The sequence below is a fragment of the Mastomys coucha genome, chromosome X (assembly GCF_008632895.1).
Source record: "Mastomys coucha isolate ucsf_1 chromosome X, UCSF_Mcou_1, whole genome shotgun sequence".
NCBI lineage: Eukaryota > Metazoa > Chordata > Mammalia > Rodentia > Muridae > Mastomys > Mastomys coucha.
In genome coordinates this window covers 16,322,535-16,342,314 of record NC_045030.1, presented here as the reverse complement: position 1 = coordinate 16,342,314, position 19,780 = coordinate 16,322,535, and the positions used below count along the sequence as shown (strand labels likewise).

Sequence of the window (19,780 nt, the reverse complement as noted above, 5' to 3'; positions counted from 1 at the left end):
AGAGAGAGAGAGAGAGATAATACTAGAAGTGAATAGACCTGAGGTTGGATATCTTCCACAGAAAAGTATTGTGAATCTTTGTTCCAGAACAATTGCTTAAATCTCCAATTCTTAGTCACTAAGAACACTAAATATATTATTTTCTACTTTTTCTTTATTTGAGTGTATGTTTCTTTCTGTGAGAGGGGGTGCTAGAGCATGTTTGCCTTCCCATACATATGGAGATCAGAGGAAAAACATCAGGTATCAGGCCTTACCTTTCTACCTGGCTTGAGACAAAGTTTCTTCACTACCATATAGACCAGGCTAGCTGGCCCTCAAACTTCTGGAGATTATGCTAAGCCCACCTTCCAAATTCTCAAAGGGACCTAATAGCATCTAACCTTTACAAAAATTCAGAGTTCCTGAATTCAGGTCAACAGACATTCATGGCAAGTGCTTAATTACTGAGCAATTTCCCCAGACCCCTCTTTTTCATTAAAAAAAAATAATAATAATGTTGATGGTCATAGTGGCACATGCTTTTCATCCAATTACTTGTAAGGTGCAAGCAGGTAGATGTCTCTGAGTTTGAGACCAGCCTGATTTATACAAAGTTTATGTCATCCTAGGCTACATAGCAAAACCTTATCTCAGAAGAAAAACAAAAAAATGGGGACTGGAGACATGGCTCAGTGGTTAAGAGCACTGACTCCCCTTCTGAAGATCATAAGTTCAAATACTAGTAACCACATGGTGGCTCACAGCTGTCCATAATGAGATCTAACTCCCTACTGGAGAATCTGAAGACAGTTACAGCATACTTACATATAATAATAAATAAATTAATCAAAAAAAGAAAAACAAAAAGATGTATGGTACTCATTTTGAAAATTTTTGAAGCTGGGCGGTGGTGGCACACGCCTTTAATCCCAGCACTTGGGAGGCAGAGGCAGGCGGATTTCTGAGTTTGGGGCCAGCCTGGTCTACAGAGTGAGTTCCAGGACAGCCAGGGCTACACAGAGAAACCCTGTCTCAAAAAAAAAAAATTGAAAAATTTTGAAAGTGCAAAGATATTTAGGAAAATGGACCATAATCACATACAATCCCATACTCTTAAAAAGACCTTGCTAGCATTTGACAGAATTGAAAATATATATATTATATTTAGATAAATAAATTTTCATTCAAATTTATATCAGGCATTGTCTGTAATATAAAATTTTTCTTACCTACCATGTTTAAAGGCTGTGTATAGATGTATCAGTAAGGAATTCTTCATTGAAAATTTAGTTTCATAAATGTATCATTGTGATAGACTTTGCAATACACATATTTATATTTAAAAATTGATAAAAATAAAAGAAAGCTCAAAAATTCATTAGAATTTTGTATGACAAACATTACTGTAAATTTAATGTAGTATTCACTCACATTGTTACACTTTTAAATCATGTTATATATGGATAAATTTATGTATGTGTGTATACAATCAGTTAATTCTCATTATTTCTGAATTTTACATAAAGAAATTCTCTTTCTAATATTTGTTTTAAAACTTTCAAATACTTTTCTTGCTTGCAGCCATTCACAGATATGTCTAGAGTAGCATAACATTTAAACCTTTGAGTAGGTAACACAAACATTGCAGCTGAGGGGTAAATCAATCAAAGTTCTGCCTTTTTATTTCAGCATTATACAATACAATAAATAATATCCTTTGTGCAGACTCAAGTTTTACTATTTTTCCACAATGATTCACTGCTTAACATGTTTCATTTACCTTTCCTTAGCACAAAAATATTTTGTATATGCTCTGAGGAGAAAATACACACAGCATCTCCTTCTCCAGCACAAAATATATATTTGTGTGTGTGTGTGTGTGTGTGTGTGTGTGTGTGTGTGTATTGGTTATTTTTTATCACTGTAACCAAATGCTTAGAAGATGCCAACTTATGGGAGGAAACATGAATTTGTCTTATGATTTGAGAGGATTAAGTCCATTGTGTGGTGAAGGCATGTAGCAAAGTTTATGATGGTTCATGACAGCAGGAACATACAGGTAAGACTGTCAAGTCTAGACAGAGACTCAATAATGCTGCTTCTCAGCTGGCTTTCTCATTTCCTTCTATACTGTTTGTGACCCAAGTCCATGGGATGATGCCATCCATATTTATGTTGGTTCTTCCTTCTTCAGTTACACTTCCCTGGAAGCACCGACATATGCAGCAGTATGACTATTAGGTGATTCTAAACCTAGTCAGGTTGACTCTGAAGAGAAACCATTCTGGGGGTATTGGTCATGGGTTCAATGTTAATGAATCAACAAGATACATCAAATGGTACATTTTCGTAAAAAAAAAACATACAAAACAAGATAATGTATGTGTTGGTTGAACATGTGACTAGAGTCTTGCAGAAACCTTATTCTCTGGTTCACCTAGGAGCTATGTTTGCATTTGTTAAATCAGTGTTTGGAGTTCCTCTATAGAACATATATATTTTGACTAATAAGAATGTATGACAGGAGCTGGAGATATGATATAGTGGTTAAAAGCACTTGTAATTCTTGTAGAGGACCTGGGTTTGACTCTTAGCAACCACACATAGTACTTACAACCAACCACTCATAAGTCTAGTTTCAGGGGGTTAGTTGTCTTCTCTGACCTCCGAAGGCACTATGTGCACATGCTGCACAGACATGAGTACGAAAACCATTGAAGCACATAAATTAAAATAATTTAAAAGAATAAGACTACTTATACCATTGCATGGATGGGTAGTGCATATTATATACAGGGTACCACACACTGACTTTTTGTTTTTATCATAAGTTAACATTTTCAAATCATTAAATAATGTTGAAAATATGAGTGTATACTGTAACTTTATCAATACTATACTATTATGTGATGTGAGGTGTGGAAATTGTTGACAATTTGCACAATCTATAACATCAATAGAAAATCATTTGACAAAATGTAACATCCATTCATACAAGAAATTTTAGAAAACTAGAAATAAAAGGGAGTTTATCAGACTGATAAATATTTATAAAACCTTATAGTTAAGTCATACACAATGATAAGGACTTAGAGTTCTCACCAATAGCAGAAACAAGACAAGGATGCCTCTTCTCACCACTGTATTTCAACACTGTACTGGATATTTTAGCTAATGTCTCGATACAAGAAATAGAAAAATGTTTAATGTTTGCAAAGAATAAACAGTTACATTTGTGCAAAGATAACATGACTAGCTATGCAAAAAATTTCAAAAAGTTTTTTGGGAAATACTGCTTATTGCAAAGTTGTTGCATACAAAGCTAATATACAAAAATGGATTTCTTTTCTATATATCACAAAGAACTATGTTTTTCATTTTTTAATTTTTAAATAATTTCAATTGACAAGAAAATTACATATTTCTATGAAGTTCTTCATGGTATTTTGATATATGTATACATTGTATAATTTTGAAACTAGAGTAAATATCAATCTCAAACTTGCCAATTTTTCTAAAATATAAATTTAATCCTACAATAATAAGTTATTATTATTATTATTATTATTATTATTATTATTATTATTATATGTGTGTATGTGTGTGTGATATGTTGAGGGTCACCAAAAGTAACTTTATGAGGACAGGGTTATTTCATCTTGCAAATCTCAGGTAATACCCCTTTACTAAGGGAAATCAGGTCAGGAACTTAAGGCAGAAAGCTGGAGGCAAGAAGTGAAACATAGACCACAGAGGAGTGCTACTTAGTAGCTTTCTACTCATGGCTCAGCCTACTTTCTAATATACCCCAGAACTATGTACCCACGAGTGATATCATCCACAATAGACTGGGGCATCCTATCAACTATTAAGAAAACATCCCACAGTCTTGCCTATAGTTCATTCTACTGGAGGTATTCTCTCAATTGTAGTTCCGTCTTCTCAGATAACTATATCCTCTATCAAGTTGGCAAACAAACATACAAACCAATACCCAACCAGTATACATGCGTTAGGATAACCTGAGGGTTTTCTGGCTTGTATGTCAAGGACCTTTTCTTTAGCTAAAAAGCTACCTTTCTGGTACTTAGCATTTATGGTGAATCATTGTCAATCATTTTTCTTTTTTGGTTATAAGAAAAATAAATACAAATAAGCATTACCATGCCCAAACATGTGGAAAGAATTAGCTGTTCTTGTTATACTTTACAAAAGTTCTGCCTCAGTAGAAACACTGAATGGTTGTCTAGGCAACTCAATGCATTCTTTCCTACAAAGCACTATGGAAACTAGAGGCTTCTGCAGCACTTGAGACCCCAATGATTCTTATGTCCATTTCTATTTTTTTGTTGTGGTTGCTTTATTGTCCTGCTGTGTTTAATATATGTTGTCAGAGTGGACATGGGTATGCAGCTATCCATTGGAGCACCATAGACTCAGCAATGAGTACACAACATTGTGGATTGCCCTGGTGTAGTTTGTATTTTGATGTTCTCATATAGGCACTGTGCCTAGACAACACATTTAAGAATTCAAGGCTTGGACCAAGTACTTCTATAATTGCTATTATAAACTGTTTTTAGATGATTAAGCAATGCGAGTTAAGGGCCAAATAGCAGATTCATGGTTCTGGGTTAATTAAGAGAATGTTTTTGAGATATTTCAATTAGAAATGACTGAAATTAGTCAAGGCATAACAGTTCAGAAATGTGTTGCACAGATAGTCTTCAAAGGCATCAGAAGTCCACAAAGTATGACATTTATGGCCATTTCTATATTAAAGATCATTTGACTAGAGACCTGTCTGCTCCTGACAGCACCCCTTTCTTGGATTCAAAAAAGAAACTGAGCATCAATAGAGTTGCTCCACTTGTGGTGATATAGTCACTAGACAAAAATTTCCTCAATTCATCTACAGACAAAATACTGTCTAGAAAAAGGACACTCTTTGTGGAATAGTCGACCGATAATCTCTGCCAATACAAGGTAATCAGTCCTTCAAAATTCTGCATTACAAAGGTCTGTCAGATGATCCTGGGCCAGAAGACTAAAGACTGATACTCCAATGTTTTCAACAATGAGAGGCTGTGCAGATATGATCAGTGGTCTCTATAAATTGACTAAGTTTTGGAAGCTAAGTTTTCACTCACATTTTCAGGTAATGTCAATTGTTCTTGGATTCCTGATAGGGATGAAGACTAGTTGTAGTCTTATAGCCAAACCAAGCTGTTTAGCATTGAGAAAGATGATCTAGATTTGAGAAGATGGTTTTCAGATGACATATAATCTAAAACCAGGACATAAGTCATGTATAGAATTATAAGCCTTTTAAGTTAGGATAGATGGTAGAGTGCTTTATCTAATCGACAAAACTGATGGACTGGGTGTTATGTGTGTCTTATACTTTATAAATTGTAGAATGGTAATAGTTGTACTCAATTTATATCTGAGGAAAAAGAGCTTTTGAATTGCATAAAAAGGGGGAAATGTTCTGGATTGCCTTGGTTGTGTTTGTATTTTGATGCTAATTCTGCTTCCCCAAGAGGCCCCCCCCCCTCAGATCAGGAGTGAATAACATACTCTGGTTATTTCACATGAACCTTCCTTCCATTTTAACTTGTAAAATAAAAGCAAGAACCAGTGATTGGGCAGTGGAAGGGAAGGTGGAGCTGACAGTTTTAGAGAGAGAGTAAGAGAGAGGAGGAGGGGAGACAAAGGAGAAGAGAGGAAGACAGAAGAGGAGGAGGTGGAAGGAAAATGAAGCAGAAGCACATGGCCTAAAGAAATCACAAGTTACAGGGGATTTCATAGATGGGGAATATAGGAGTGTAGTGGTAGGTCTGCCCAATCTAGGCATGCAGCTTATATTCATATTAATTGAGTTGTGTTTTCCTTATACAGGCTTATTTGGGTTGGAGATTTACTGGAATAAACATCTGCAGGAAATGATACTACCTCAGAACCTATCAGGAGCCAATAGTTTAATAGTGAAGTGTAAGGGCCTTATGAGCACTTCTTCCTGATTGTTGACAGTTGTCCTGTGCAGGCCTAGGATTGGAAACCATTTCATGATGACAATGATTGCAATGTTTCCACGTGTGTTTTTTTTTTACCCATCTTTAGGTTAAATACCATCCCTTCTATTTCCTCCCATCCTCCTGTGTCCTTTCCTGAACAAGCAGTTTCACTCCAAGCATTCTACCTCTTGACTTTCATTTTTATAACAGTTATCCTAAAAAGTGAGAAATGAAGCTGCGACAGGGTGTTTCTGTCTCAATCTACAACCAGGAGGTGACTTTCTAAAGCAAGACCAGCCAGGATGCAGGAGAGCAGCTGTGATAGGGTCCTTTCTACCTCTATCTACAACCAGGAGGTATGCCTGTTCCATAGCTCCCTGTGTATCATTCCCTCAAGTGGAGAGCTTGTCTCCAGGTAGTGCACTGACCCCTGGACTCAGGTAAGATCACCATTTTCTCTCTAGTGACTTTCTAAGACAGGACCAGCCAGGAGGCACAAGCCTCATAAGCTATAGAGCAGCTGGGACAGAGTCCTTTTTTATCCATCTACACTCAGGAGGAATGGCTGATCAACAGCCCTCTGTGGACAGGTCTTACCAGCAGAGAGCTGGTCTATAAGAAGTGTTGACACAGGCTTACAGACCCACAGGAGGAACAAGCTCCAGCCAGAGACAGCAAGAACATGTAACACTAGAGACCAACAGATGGTGAAAGGCAAATGCAAGAATCTTACTAACAGAAACCAAGACTACTTGGCATAATTGAACCCAGTACTCCAACCAAAGCAAGTCCTGGATACCCCAACACACCTGAAAAGCAATATTCAGATATAAAATCACTTATCATGATGATGATACAGGACTTTAAGAAAGACATAAATAGCTCCCTCAAAGAAATACAGGAGAACACAGGTAAACAGCTAGAAGCCCTTAAAGAGGAAACACAAAAATCCCTTAAAGAACTACAGGAAAACACAATCAAACAGGTGAAGGAAATGAGCAAAACCATCCAGAATCTAAAAATGGAAATAGAAACAATAAAGAAATCAGAAAGATAGACATTCCTGGAGATACAAAACCTAGGAAAGAAATCAGGAGCCATAGATGCAAGCATCGCCAACAGAATGCAAGAGATAGAAGAGAGAATCTCAGGGGTAGAAGACACCATAGAAAACATTGACACAACAGTCAAAGAAAAGGCAAAATGCAATAAGATCCTAACCCAAAACATCCAGGAAATCCAGGAGACAATGAGAAGACCAAACCTAAGGATAATAGGTATAGAAGAGAATGAAGACTTCCAACATAAAGAGCTAGTAAATATATTAATAAAACTATAGAAAAATATTCCAGCTGGGTGGTGGTGGTGCACACATTTAATACCAGAACTTGGGAGGCAGAAGCAGTTGGATTTCTGAGCTCGAGGCCAGCCTGGTCAACAGAGTGAGTTACCAGGACAGCCAGGGCTACACAGAGAAACCCTGTCTCGAAAAACCGAAAAAAGAAAAAAAAAAAAAAGGAAAAAAAAAAAAAAGAAAAAAAATTCCTTAACCTAAAGAAAGAGATGTCTGTGAACATACAAAAAGCCTACAGAACTCCAGTTTGGACCAGAAAAGAAATTCCACTCATCACATAATAATCAAAACACCAAATGTACAAAACAAAGAAAGAATGTTAAAAGCAGTGAGGGAAAAAGGTCAAGTAACATATAAAGGCAGACTTATCAGAATTACCACACTTCTTGCCAGAGACTATGAAAGCCAGAAGATCCTGGGTTGATATTGATATCATACAGACCCTAAGAGAACACAAATGACAGCCCAGGCTACTATACCCAACAAAACTCTCAATTACCATAGATGGAGAAACCAACATATTCTATGACAAAACCAAATTTGTACAATATCTATCCACAAATCCAGCCCTTCAAAGGATGATAAATGGAAAACTCTAACACAAACCTAGAGAAAGAAAAAAAAAACTTTCAACAAAACTTAAGATAGCCACATGAACAGAATTCCAACTCTAACAACAAAAATAACAGGAAGCAACAATTACTTTTTCTTAATAACTATTATTATCAATGGACTCAATTCCCCAATGAAAAGACATAGAATGTCAGACTGGTTATATAAACAGGACCAAACATTTGTTTTGTACAGGAAACCCACCTCAGTTACAAAGACTAACACTACCTTAGAGTAAAAGGCTAGAAAAAAAATTTCCAAGCAAATGGTCCCAAGAAACAAGCTGGAGTAGCCATTCTAATATTGAATAAAATAGATTTTCAACCTAAAGTGATCAAAAAAGATAAGGAGGCATACTTCATACTCATCAAAGGTAATATCTACCAAGATGAACTCACAATTCTGAAACTCTATACTCCAAATGCAAAGGTATCTACATTCATAAAAGAAACTTTACTAAAGATCAAAGCACACATTACACAGCACATAATAATAGTGGGAGATTTCAATACCCCACTCTCACCAATGGACAGATCATGGAAACAGACTAAACAGAGACACAGTGAAACTAACAGAAGTTATGAAACAGATGGATTTAACAGATATCTATAGAACTTTTTACCTAAAACAAAAGGATATACCTTCTTCTCAGCACCTCATAGTACCTTCTCCAAAATTGACCATACAATCGGGCACATAGCAGGCCTCAACAGATACAAGAAGATTGAAATAATTCCTTGCATCCTATCAAATTACCCCAGACTAAGGCTGCTCCACAATAACAACAAAAACAACAGAAAGCCCACATACATGAGGAAGGTTAACAGCTCTCTATTCAATGATAATTTGATAAAAAAGAAATAAAGAAATTAAAAACTTAGAGATTAATGAAAATGAAGCCACAACATACCCAAACTTATGGGGCACAATGAAAGGATTCCTCAAAGGAAAACTCAAAAAAGAAACTAGAGAGAGCATACACTAGCAATTTGACGGCACATCTGGAAGCTCTAGAACAAAAAGAAGCAAATTTACCCAAGAGGAGTTGACAACAGGAAATACTCAAACTCGGGGCTGAAATCAAACAAATGGAAACAAAAAGAACTATACAAAGAATCAACCAGACCAGGAACTTCTTCTTTGAGGAAGACAATAAAATAAATAAACCCTTAGCACAACTAACTAGTGGGCACAGAGACAGTATCCGAATTAACAAGATCAGAAAAGAAAAGGGAGACATAACAACAGACACTGAGGAAATCCAAAAAATCATGAGATTCTACTACAAAAGCCTATACTCAAGAAAACTGGAAAACCTGGATGAGATGACAATTTTCTAGACAGATACTAGTCATCAAAGTTAAATAAAGATCAGATAAATGATCTAAAGAGTCCCATATCGTCTAAGGAAGTAGAAAAAGTTATTAATATTCTCCCAACCAAAAAAAGCCCTGGACCAGATGGCTTTAGTGCAGAGTTTTATCAGACCTTCAAAGAAGACCTAATACCAATACTCCTCAAACTATTCAACAAAATAGAAACGGAAGGTACTCTACCCAATTCGTTCTATGAAGCCACAATTACTCTGATAGCTAAACATATGAAGACCTAACAAAGAAAGAAAACTTCGACCAACTTCCCTTATGAATATCGATGCAAAAATGCTCAATAAAATTCTTGCAAAATGAGTCCAAAAACTTATCAAAACGATCATCCACCATGATCAAGTAGGCTTCATCTCAGGGATGCAGGGATGGTTCAATATATGGAAGTCCATATATAAGCAAACTCTATATAAGCAAACTCAAAGAAAAAAAATCATATGATCATCTCATTAGATGCTGAGAAAGCATTGGACAAAATCCAGCACCCCTTCATGATAAAAGTCTTGGAAAGATCAGGAATTCAAGGCCCATACTTGAACATAGTAAAAGCAGTATACAGCAAAACAGTAGCCAACATCAAACTAATTGAAGAGAAACTTGAAGCAATCCCACTAAAATCAGGGACTAGACAAGGCTGCACACTCTTTCCCTACCTATTCAATATTGTACTTGAAGTCCTAGCCAGAGCAATTAGACAATAAAAGGAGATCAAAGTGATATGAATTGGAAAGGAAGAAGTCAAATTATCACTAATTGCTGATGATATAATAGTATGCTCAAGTAGCTCCAAAAATTCCACCAGAGAGCTCCTAAACCTGATAAACAACTTCAGCAAAGTAGCTGGATATAAAATTAATATGAGCAAATCAGTGACCTTCTTCTACACAAAGGATAAACAGGCTGAGAAAGAAATCAGGGAAACAAAACCCTTTACAATAATCACAAATAAAATACCTTGGTGTAACTCTAAGCAAGTAAAAGATCTGTATGACAAGAACTTCAAGTCTCTGAAGAAGGAAATTGAAGAAGATCTCAGAAGATGGAAAGATATCACATGCTCGTGGATTGGCAGGATTAATATAGTAAAAATGGCCATCTTGCAGAAAGTAGTCTACAGATTCAATGCAATCCCCATCAAAATTCCAACTCAATTCTTCACAGACATGGAAAGAGCAATTTGCAAATTCATCTGGAATAACAATAAGCCTAGAATAGTGAAAACTATTCTCAACAATGAAAGAAGCTCTGGTGAAATCACCATCCCTGACCTCAAGCTGTACTACAGAGCAATTGTGATAAAAACTGCATGGTACTGGCACAGTGACAGGCAGGTGGATTAATGGAATAGAATTGAAGACCCAGAAATGAAGCCACAAAACAATGGCCACATGATCTTTGACAAAGGAGCTAAAACTATCTATCCAGTGGAAAAAAGACAGCATTTTCAACAAACAGTGCTGGCTCAACTGGTGGTTAACATGTAGAATAATGCAAATTGATTCATTCCTATCTCCTTGTATAAAGCTCAAGTCCAAGTGGATCAAGTATTTCTACATAAAACAAGATAATTCAACCTAATAGAAAGGAAAGTGGGGAAAAGCAGCAAGCACATGGGCACAGGGGAAAATATGCTAAATGGAACACCAATAACTTATGTTCTAAGAACAAGAATTGACAAATGGGACTTCATAAAATTGCAAAGCTTCTGTAAGGCAAAGGACACTGTCAATAAGACAAAACAGCAACCAACAGATTGGGAAAAGATCTTTACTAATCATATATCTGATAGAGGGCTAATATTCAATATATACAAAGAACTTAAGAAGGTAGACACCAGAAAACCAAATAAACTTATTAAAAAATGGGGTACAGAACTTAATAAAGAATTCTCACCTGAGGAATACTGAATGGCTGAGAAGTACCTAAAGAAATGTTTAACATCCTTAGTCATCAGGGAAATGCAAATCAAAACAACCCTGAGATTCCACCTCACACCACTCAGAATGGCTTAGATCAAAAACTCAGGTAAGAAAAGATGCTGGTGAGGTTGTAGAGAAAGAGGAACACTCCTTCATTGCTGGTGGGATTGCAAGCTGGTACAACCACTCTGGAAATCAGTTTGGCAGTTCCTCAGGAAATTGGACATAGTACAATCAGAGGACCAAGCTATACTACTCCTGGGCATATACCCAAAAGATACTGCAACATGTAATAAGGACACATGCTCCACTACGTTCATATCAGCCTTATTTATAATAGCCAGAAACTGAAAACAATCCAAATGTCCCTCAACAGAGGAATGGATACAGAAAATGTTGTACATTTACACATAGAGTATTACTCAGCTATTAAAAACAAAGAATTTGTGAAATTCTTAGGGAAATGGATGGATATGGAGAATATTATTCTGAGTAAGGTAACCCAGTCACAAAAGAATACACATGGTATGCATTCACTGATCAGTGGATATTAGGCTAGAAACTCGGAATGCCCAAAATACAATCCACAAACCACAAGAAACTCAAGAAGGCAAACCAAAGTGTGGATACTTCGATCATTCTTAGAAGGGGTAACAAAATACCCATGGAAGGAGTTACAGAGACAAACGGTGGAGCAGAGACTGAAAGAAGGACAATCCAGAGACTGCTCCACCTGGGAATCCTTCCCATATACAATCTCCAAACCCAGACACTATTGTGGATGCCAGCAAGTGTTGGCTGACAGGAGCCTGATATAGCTGTCTCCTGAGAGGCTCTGCCAGTGCCTGACTAATACAGAAGTAGAGGCTCACAGCCATCCATTGGACTGAGCACAGGGTCCACAATCAAGGAGCTAGAGAAAGGACCCAAGGAGCTGAAGGGTTTGCAGCCCCTTAGTACAAATGAAACCTATAATGAGATATCATTTTTCACTTTTTAAAATTAGATATTTTCTTTATTTACATTTAAAATGATATCTCCTTTCTGAGTTTTCCCTCTGGAAAGAAAAAAGAAACGGTTCCCTCTCCGAACAACAATATGAACTAACTAGTACCCTCAGAGCTCCCAGGGACTAAAACACCAACTGAAGAATACACATGGTGGTACTCATGGCTCCAGCTGCATATGTAGCAGAGGATGGCCTAGTTGGTTTTCAATGGGAGGAGAGGCCCTTGGTCCTGGGAAGGTTCTATGCCCCAGTGTAGGGGAATGCTAGTGCCTGGATTTGGGAGAGGGTGGGTTGGTGAGCAGGGGGGCGGAGAGGGAACAGTTTATTTTTCCAGAGGGAAAACTCAGAAAGGAGATATCATTTTAAATGTAAATAAAGAAAATGTCTAATTTAAAAAAGTGAAAAATGATATCTCATTATAGGTTTCATTTGTACTTTGTTCATAAATGGCAGCCTAAATGCCTATTAACATATGAAATGACAAAATAGGGTACATTTACACAATGGATTATTAACCATGTTTACAAAGAATAAAATGCTGCCATTTGTCATAACATGAATAAATCTGAAAGATATTTCATTACTTGAAATAAGTTACATATAGAAATATAAATACTATATCATTCTGTTCATAGGTACACTCTGAAGTGTTGAACTAACAGATAAAGGGATCAAAGGGCTGAGGATATGGTTTAATGGTAGAAATATTACCTATTATGCACACACCATGGACTCTATCCTTGGAGAGCAGAGGAGGATAATTAATACATATGGTAGATACCAGACATGAGAGAAGTGCTTGGGAAATGTACAACACAATGAATGTATAGATGAGTAAAAATGGAGGATCAATTATAGCTCTCAGATTGTAACAGACTTGTCATATTGCTGCAAGACGTTAGTGGAAAGTGGTAAAGTATTGTTACAAGAGTATGTAGAAACTCTTGATGTGTTCCATACAATTTTCTGTGTATTTAAAATCATAAACTAGGAAGAGTATTAATATAACTTCATAATGACTGAAATATCAGACTTGTCTGCTACATGAAGTTGTGCTTTTGTTATTCATACTGCAAATGACACATCAGTTGTATGAAGAATAGCCTTCATATACTTTATTATGTATGTTTAGGAATGTCTCCACAACCAAGCTTAGTGTGCATTTTATTAAACTATTCCAAGTATGTATGAGTTATTTCTCAATTTCTCCTGAATATCTGAGGTGGTGAGATAATACAATAGTTTCAAAATTCCCCACTCTTTTTGTAGCCTTTGATGATGATGAAGAAGAAAAAGAAGAAGAAGAAGAAGAAGAAAAAGAAGAAGAAGAAGAAGAAGAAGAAGAAGAAGAAGAAGAAGAAGAAGAAGAAGAAGAAGAAGAAGAAGAAGAAGAAGAAGAAGAAGAAGAAGAAGAAGAAGAAGAAGAAGAAGAAGAAGAAGAAGAAGAAGAAATCTCAGGCTTTTGAAGGGAGGTTATCAAAGGCATACATAGCCCAAGGACTCTGAACTTTCTAAAGGGCAGACACTTTCTTAGATACAGCGTGTGAGCTTTAATCAAACAGTCCTGAGTGCATATGCTGCTTCTTATTCTCCAGGGCCGAGTGGGCTTTTGGTGTTGAAATTACTTTGGCACTGTCAGCAGCTGGGGAATTGGTATGCAAGGCTTTGTCTGTTGGCTTAAGAAGAGGAGCAAGAAAGATCATAAAGAAAGGCTTGTGTGGGCTCGTTTTGTTCTGGGTCACCTTGAGTCCCAAACGTACTCCAGCTACTTGAAACTGTGAATGACATCCTTTCTCTTTCCACACTCATGTCTTTTGCAGAGTAAGGGTGGTGAAATAAGGGTTCCCTGATTGGTATCCCTCTGTGTTTTGAAATTGTGTTTATAACAGATAGTCCCAGAGAAGCAAGGAGAAAAAAAGTAATGCAGAGATGTTAAGTAAAGACAATGTTTTATTGTTTCTCTTCATCATCCCTTAAAGGTAAATCCAAAGGAGCAATGCCAATGACAACTCCACTTCACTGTTAAAAATTGTTCCTGACTTTTATAATTTGCTTTATGCCTATATTTATCAATATTTTTGGGATATGCAAGTCAATTAGCAGATGCTCTATTTGATTATAAAACAATAGACTGAACAAAGTAAAGGCAAATGTAATGAAGTATCTAAGGCACGAATACAGGTCTGGTGAACCCAAGCTTATGAAACAGCCACTGAGCACCAGTTAAGCAGAGTAATCCTTTGCTTCTGTAGGTCGTGACTTTGAGCAACCCAATTGGACCTGGGTGGCCATTTTGATTTGCAGTTCTGAATTGCTCCATTATCCTTTCCACAAAGCATCCAGCTTGCACTTTTAGCACAGTGTTGATCAGGGATAGTTTGAGTATGGCATGTTTCCAATGTATTATGGAAGGCAGAGTTTTTGGCTGCCTTTCTATGAGGCAAATACCTGTGTGGATTTTTTCTTTCTGATTCACTCAAATCAAAGGTCTATTGGCTTATAGTGTGCCCCATAGACTCTTTCTGTTCAGCTGCATAAGAATATGATATCAGCATATATCTCCTCACCCTAGAAACACATACTTGGTTCTCATGTTCTCAAGGAAAGTCCCTGTCTTTTCTTAAACTGACAAGGAGCTCATCTGAAGGCTCACATGATAATCCTTTAATAGTACAAGAATGAACTATAAGCATAGGGAGCCCCTTTCCTTCTTAGTATTATGTATTCTCAGAAATAATGTCTTTCTGGTTATAAGTTTCTTTTCTTTGTCCATTTTATTTCTTTATGTGTCTTCCAGAATAGAAGAGATATCTCTGATGTTGAAAATTTAGGGCAGACTATGGAAAAGTGGTCATCATCATGACAGATTTCTGATGGCTGTGTCCTGAGAATAGTAGAGCCCTGAGAGTGTTTCTCCTTATCATCCTACATGGATGGACTGTGCTGATATTTTGAACATCTAAAGAGTTTATTGAACAGGTAAATTTGAGTCAAGAGGGAAACTGTCTACAAGTTGTACATTTGTATAATTCTAATAAATGTTACATGTTCAGTGAAATAATCAAAAGAAAATTATAGGGACATGCTAAATTTGAGGCCAAACACATTCTAAGGCATTATTAGTCTTTCTTATAGATTGAACTGTAGCCTCCCCAACTTCATATGTTAAACATTCAGTGTGATGCTATTTGGAGATACAATGTTTGGAAAATAATAAGGATTAAGTGAGACTGTGAAACTCGTGCCCTAACAAGAAGAGTGAATTTGATTACACATGCACGTGTGCGTGCGTGCATGCATGTACACACACACACACACACACACACAGAGACACACACATGCACACACACAGGCATACACACTTGAAAAAATTATAAATAAATAAAGCTCAAAAGGTAAAGTCCTTGACCATAACTTATAAACTGCATAATTATGACTTGGTTTTCAAAATTTTTAATTGCATGGTTTGTATGTGCGTGTGTGTGTGTGTGTGTGTGTGTGTGTGTGTGTGTGTACATGTGTACACTCACTTGCAAATGTATGCATGTAGAAGTTAGAGGACAACTTTCAGGAGTTGGTTCTCTCTTATACCATGTGAGTCTCAAGAATCAAACTCAGGTCCTTCTTCAGGCTTGGTGGTAAGTGACTTTACTCATTGACCCATCTCACTGGCCTTAAATGTGTGTGTTTTAAGCCATTTGGCCATTGTAGTTTGTTATTAGAGCCCAAGAAGAGTAATATATTTTCCAAATCATATTTTATATTATAAATCACTTACACCCAATTGCTTAAGAAAGAATCTTGACAACCGCATTAAATCCAGCAAGCATTGATAACTATAACTATATTGCTCAATTCTTTCCTTCGGTTGCTTCTGTCAGACATTATACTTCACATAGATATGACCATTCACATAGAATGACCATTATGGTGGTAGCATGACAGCAAGCAGGCAAGCATGGCACTGGAACAGTAGCTGAGAGCTTACATTTTGAACTCCAAGCATGAAAGAGAGGGGGAATATTAGGAGTGCTGTGGGCTTTTGGAACACCAAAGTGACATACCTGGATCAACAAGCCTGCACTTCCTAATATTTTAGAAAACAGTTCAACCATCAGGGGAACAAGTGTTCAAAATATATGAGCCAATGAAGGCCATTCTCTTTCAACCCATCACAAAATGCAGGCCCCTATTGCTTAGATTGTGATATGAATTATATAATGGTGGCATCATTCCCTAGGTTGTGGTGTGAGTTGTATAAGAGTGAGGAGAACAAGCAAGCAGACAAGGATCTACATACTTGTTTTTCTCTAATACTGACAATGGTGGTGATGCAACTAGCTGCTTAAGTTCCTACCTTGGTGTCTCAAAAAAATGTAATGTGACATAGAACTGTAAGTCAAATAAATCCTTTCCACTGAGATCTTTATTGTTAGTATGCTTTGTCACAGCAGCATAACTGAAACTAGAATAGTGGTTGGTGGGCTTTATTAATATTAACCAGTGGTTAGGTAATGATGGTTTGAAGTTCAAGAGAATAGTTGTTTAGTTCAGGTTAATTTTGTCATGTCATGTTTTCTTTTATCTTTCTTCAAACTAGAATTCATGAAATACATATAATTAATCAATTTTTTTATGGTTTTTGTTTGTTTGTTTTTCGAGACGGGGTTTCTCTGTGTAGCCCTGGCTGTCCTGGAACTCACTCTGTAGACCAGGTTGGCCTCGAACTCAGAAATCCACCTGCCTCTGCCTCTGCCTCCCAAATGCTGGGATTAAAGGCATGCTCTACCACTGCCCGGCTGTAATTAACCAATTTTAATAAAAGTAAGGTAAGATAAGTGAGCAGCAACTACTTGTGGGCTGCTCTTATAGAAGCCTAAGTTTCTAAAGAACTCACTTTGGAAACCATTGCTTACTGGAAATATATCACACTTTAGAGGACTTGATTGTGGGGTAAAGATTGAATTCTTGCTGGACAGTGGTGGTACACACCTTTAATCCCAGCACTTGGGAGGCAGAGGCAGGTGGATTTCTGGGTTCAAGGCCAGCCTGGTCTACAGAGTGAGTTCCAGGACAGCCAGGGATATACAGGGAAACTCTGTCTTGAAAACAACAAAAACAAACAAACAAACAAACAAAAAAACAAATAAAAAAAGATTGAATTCTTACTGTGAAACAGGATGGAAAAATGTGCTAACACAGTTGCCAAAGTGTTGCTAAGAATGAAATCACATTATTTAGAAGCAGGAGAATTGTAATTAGGAAAAGGTGGGACATTTGTTAAAAATACTTGAAATACAACCTTTGAAGACAGCTATGTCACCTAATATTTAAAATAATACTTTGGTCCCTATCAATGAAAGCCTGCTAAGACATCAATACAAAGCATTGTACTATTGTGCTTTTTCTACATAACTTATCTTGAGAAGCTGGTGGGTGGAATCTGTGAAACAGTAGTCAGTATGGCTGGACTAGGCAAAACCCCTTTCACATAACAAAGCATTGGTACATGTATGCCTAATTGATTGAAATTTAAGTAACCCTCCTTCATTTCCCCTCTATTTAGAATCCTGACTGGAACTCTTGCATCATATCTAACCTAAACTACCATTTATCCTGTTTAGAAGGATTATGCTTTGATTTACTTTTATCCAATTGTATTAACACAGGTACACTCATTTGTTCTGGCTAGAGTTGAAGAGGTGGTTGATAAGTGAATGAAAATGCAACCTATTATGATGTAATATTCTTCTATATACAGAAGCAGAATGGATCTTACTTGATGGGGAAAATGAACTCTTACAAATAAATTCAGAGAAGACTATATGGAATTTTTTTAATCTTCTGGCCTGCTAGTATATCATTTCCAATTTTGACTATAGGATGAAAATGGATGTAGTTATAGAAAACTTAAAGTATATTTCTTAAGTTGTTAGAAATGGATCAAATTGGCTCTCAGGTGACTTTCATCCCTTCAAAAGTCTTCTAAGAAATGCAATGCCTCCAGGAGTAAAATAGCAGAATTCATTATCTAGTGATATTTTGCCAGAAATAATAGTAGCCAGCTGAGAATAAGGGTTCATTGAAGGAGGGAGGAGTATGACATCTGGGTAAAAATGTGGAACATTGTGAGGGGATTTGAGGGGACAGGTCTGTCTGAACCCACTGTGATGAAAATCATAGAGTGACGATGGAAATGAATTGCTGAGTGCTGGCTAAATTCTTATAGAAGGTGTGAATTTGCCTTGTACTTTGTGCATGCACTGAATTGGTGAGCTATCATTTAAAATGTCAGGTGCCAGGACTGATGTGAACTACCTTTGAGTACAAGGGAATGGCCATTAATATTTCTATTGTCAGCTGATCATCCCACTATGTATTTCATATTTGTTATTCTCATTCAATTCTTATGACTACCTTGCCAGGTAGCCATTATTTCCCCTAGTTGATGCATATTAAATATGTGCTCATTTGTTCTATCAGGCTAGCTGCAAGTGTGTCAATTTGGAAAAGTCTAACCCAACTTTTCATTAGTGTTTTGTGTATAGAATCATTTATGCAAAGGATATGATATAAATATAGCTTACACTCTATAATGTAGTATAAACACTTTTAGAAGGCAATCCTATGACTTTCAGTATTATTTCACTGCTTTACAAATGAGCATGTTTCAGTTCCTAACCATTGCTGTCTTGAGTATCATTTGAGCCCTTTACGCCTCTGTTATTGCCAAGCATGGAATTAACTTTATGAAGGTGATTCACTGAGGCATTAAGCCCTGCTATGGTGATGTAAAAGTGATTATGCTCTCACATACTTAATTGGAAAAACAAAATATGTCCCTTCATTCAAATCAATCAATAAACTCATGTAATCAAGCACCATACATGGACACAGACACACACACACACACACACACACACGTCACAAAGAGGGTTGTTCATTTTCAAAATCTACATATTTTGTGAGCTTTACTATTTCATTTCTTTCAGTAAAAAAAAAGTATGAACCTACAGGGAAGTATTGCTTAAAAATTCACCATTGGTGGAAATCTAGTTTCCTATTAAAGTGGGGTGTTGCATTTAGTCTTTCTTCCCAGAATCTTTATATACATTTCTAGCAGGAGCCACAGCACTTTAATGAGACCTTGAAAAGAATTAGCAATTGTTCTGACTGGCAAGTTGTAGCCAATTTTTAAAACAAATATCAACTTCAATAAGTACAGAATTAAACAAATATCCAGTCATTATAAAGCCTTCTTAAGTAGCTTGGAACAGATGATTATAAAGCTCTTGCTTTTTAAAAGTAATCCATTCTATTTTAGAATGAAATGTGGAAGACAGAGGAGTGTACTGTAGAGAAAATCCACTTTACTGTCAATGTAAAGACACATAAAAACACTGCAAATTCTGCTTCTAGGTATCATTCAGCTTATCTCTTTCTTTCTTTCTTTCTTTCTTTCTTTCTTTCTTTCTTTCTTCCTTCCTTCCTTCCTTCCTTCC

General features: G+C 36.6%; 1 long non-coding RNA gene across 1 annotated transcript in view; it reads right to left on the bottom strand.

Annotated features, from left to right (window-relative positions):
• LOC116091990 overlaps positions 1 to 4,200 on the bottom strand; it is a 10,114-nt gene extending 5,914 nt beyond the window's left edge. The window contains exons 1-2 of the long non-coding RNA XR_004119136.1: positions 4,146 to 4,200; positions 3,085 to 3,160 (exon numbers count right to left, since the gene is read on the bottom strand). This is a non-coding gene — a long non-coding RNA (uncharacterized LOC116091990). The remainder of the gene's footprint in view (positions 1 to 3,084; positions 3,161 to 4,145) is intronic.
• Positions 4,201 to 19,780: the final 15,580 nt, after the last annotated feature.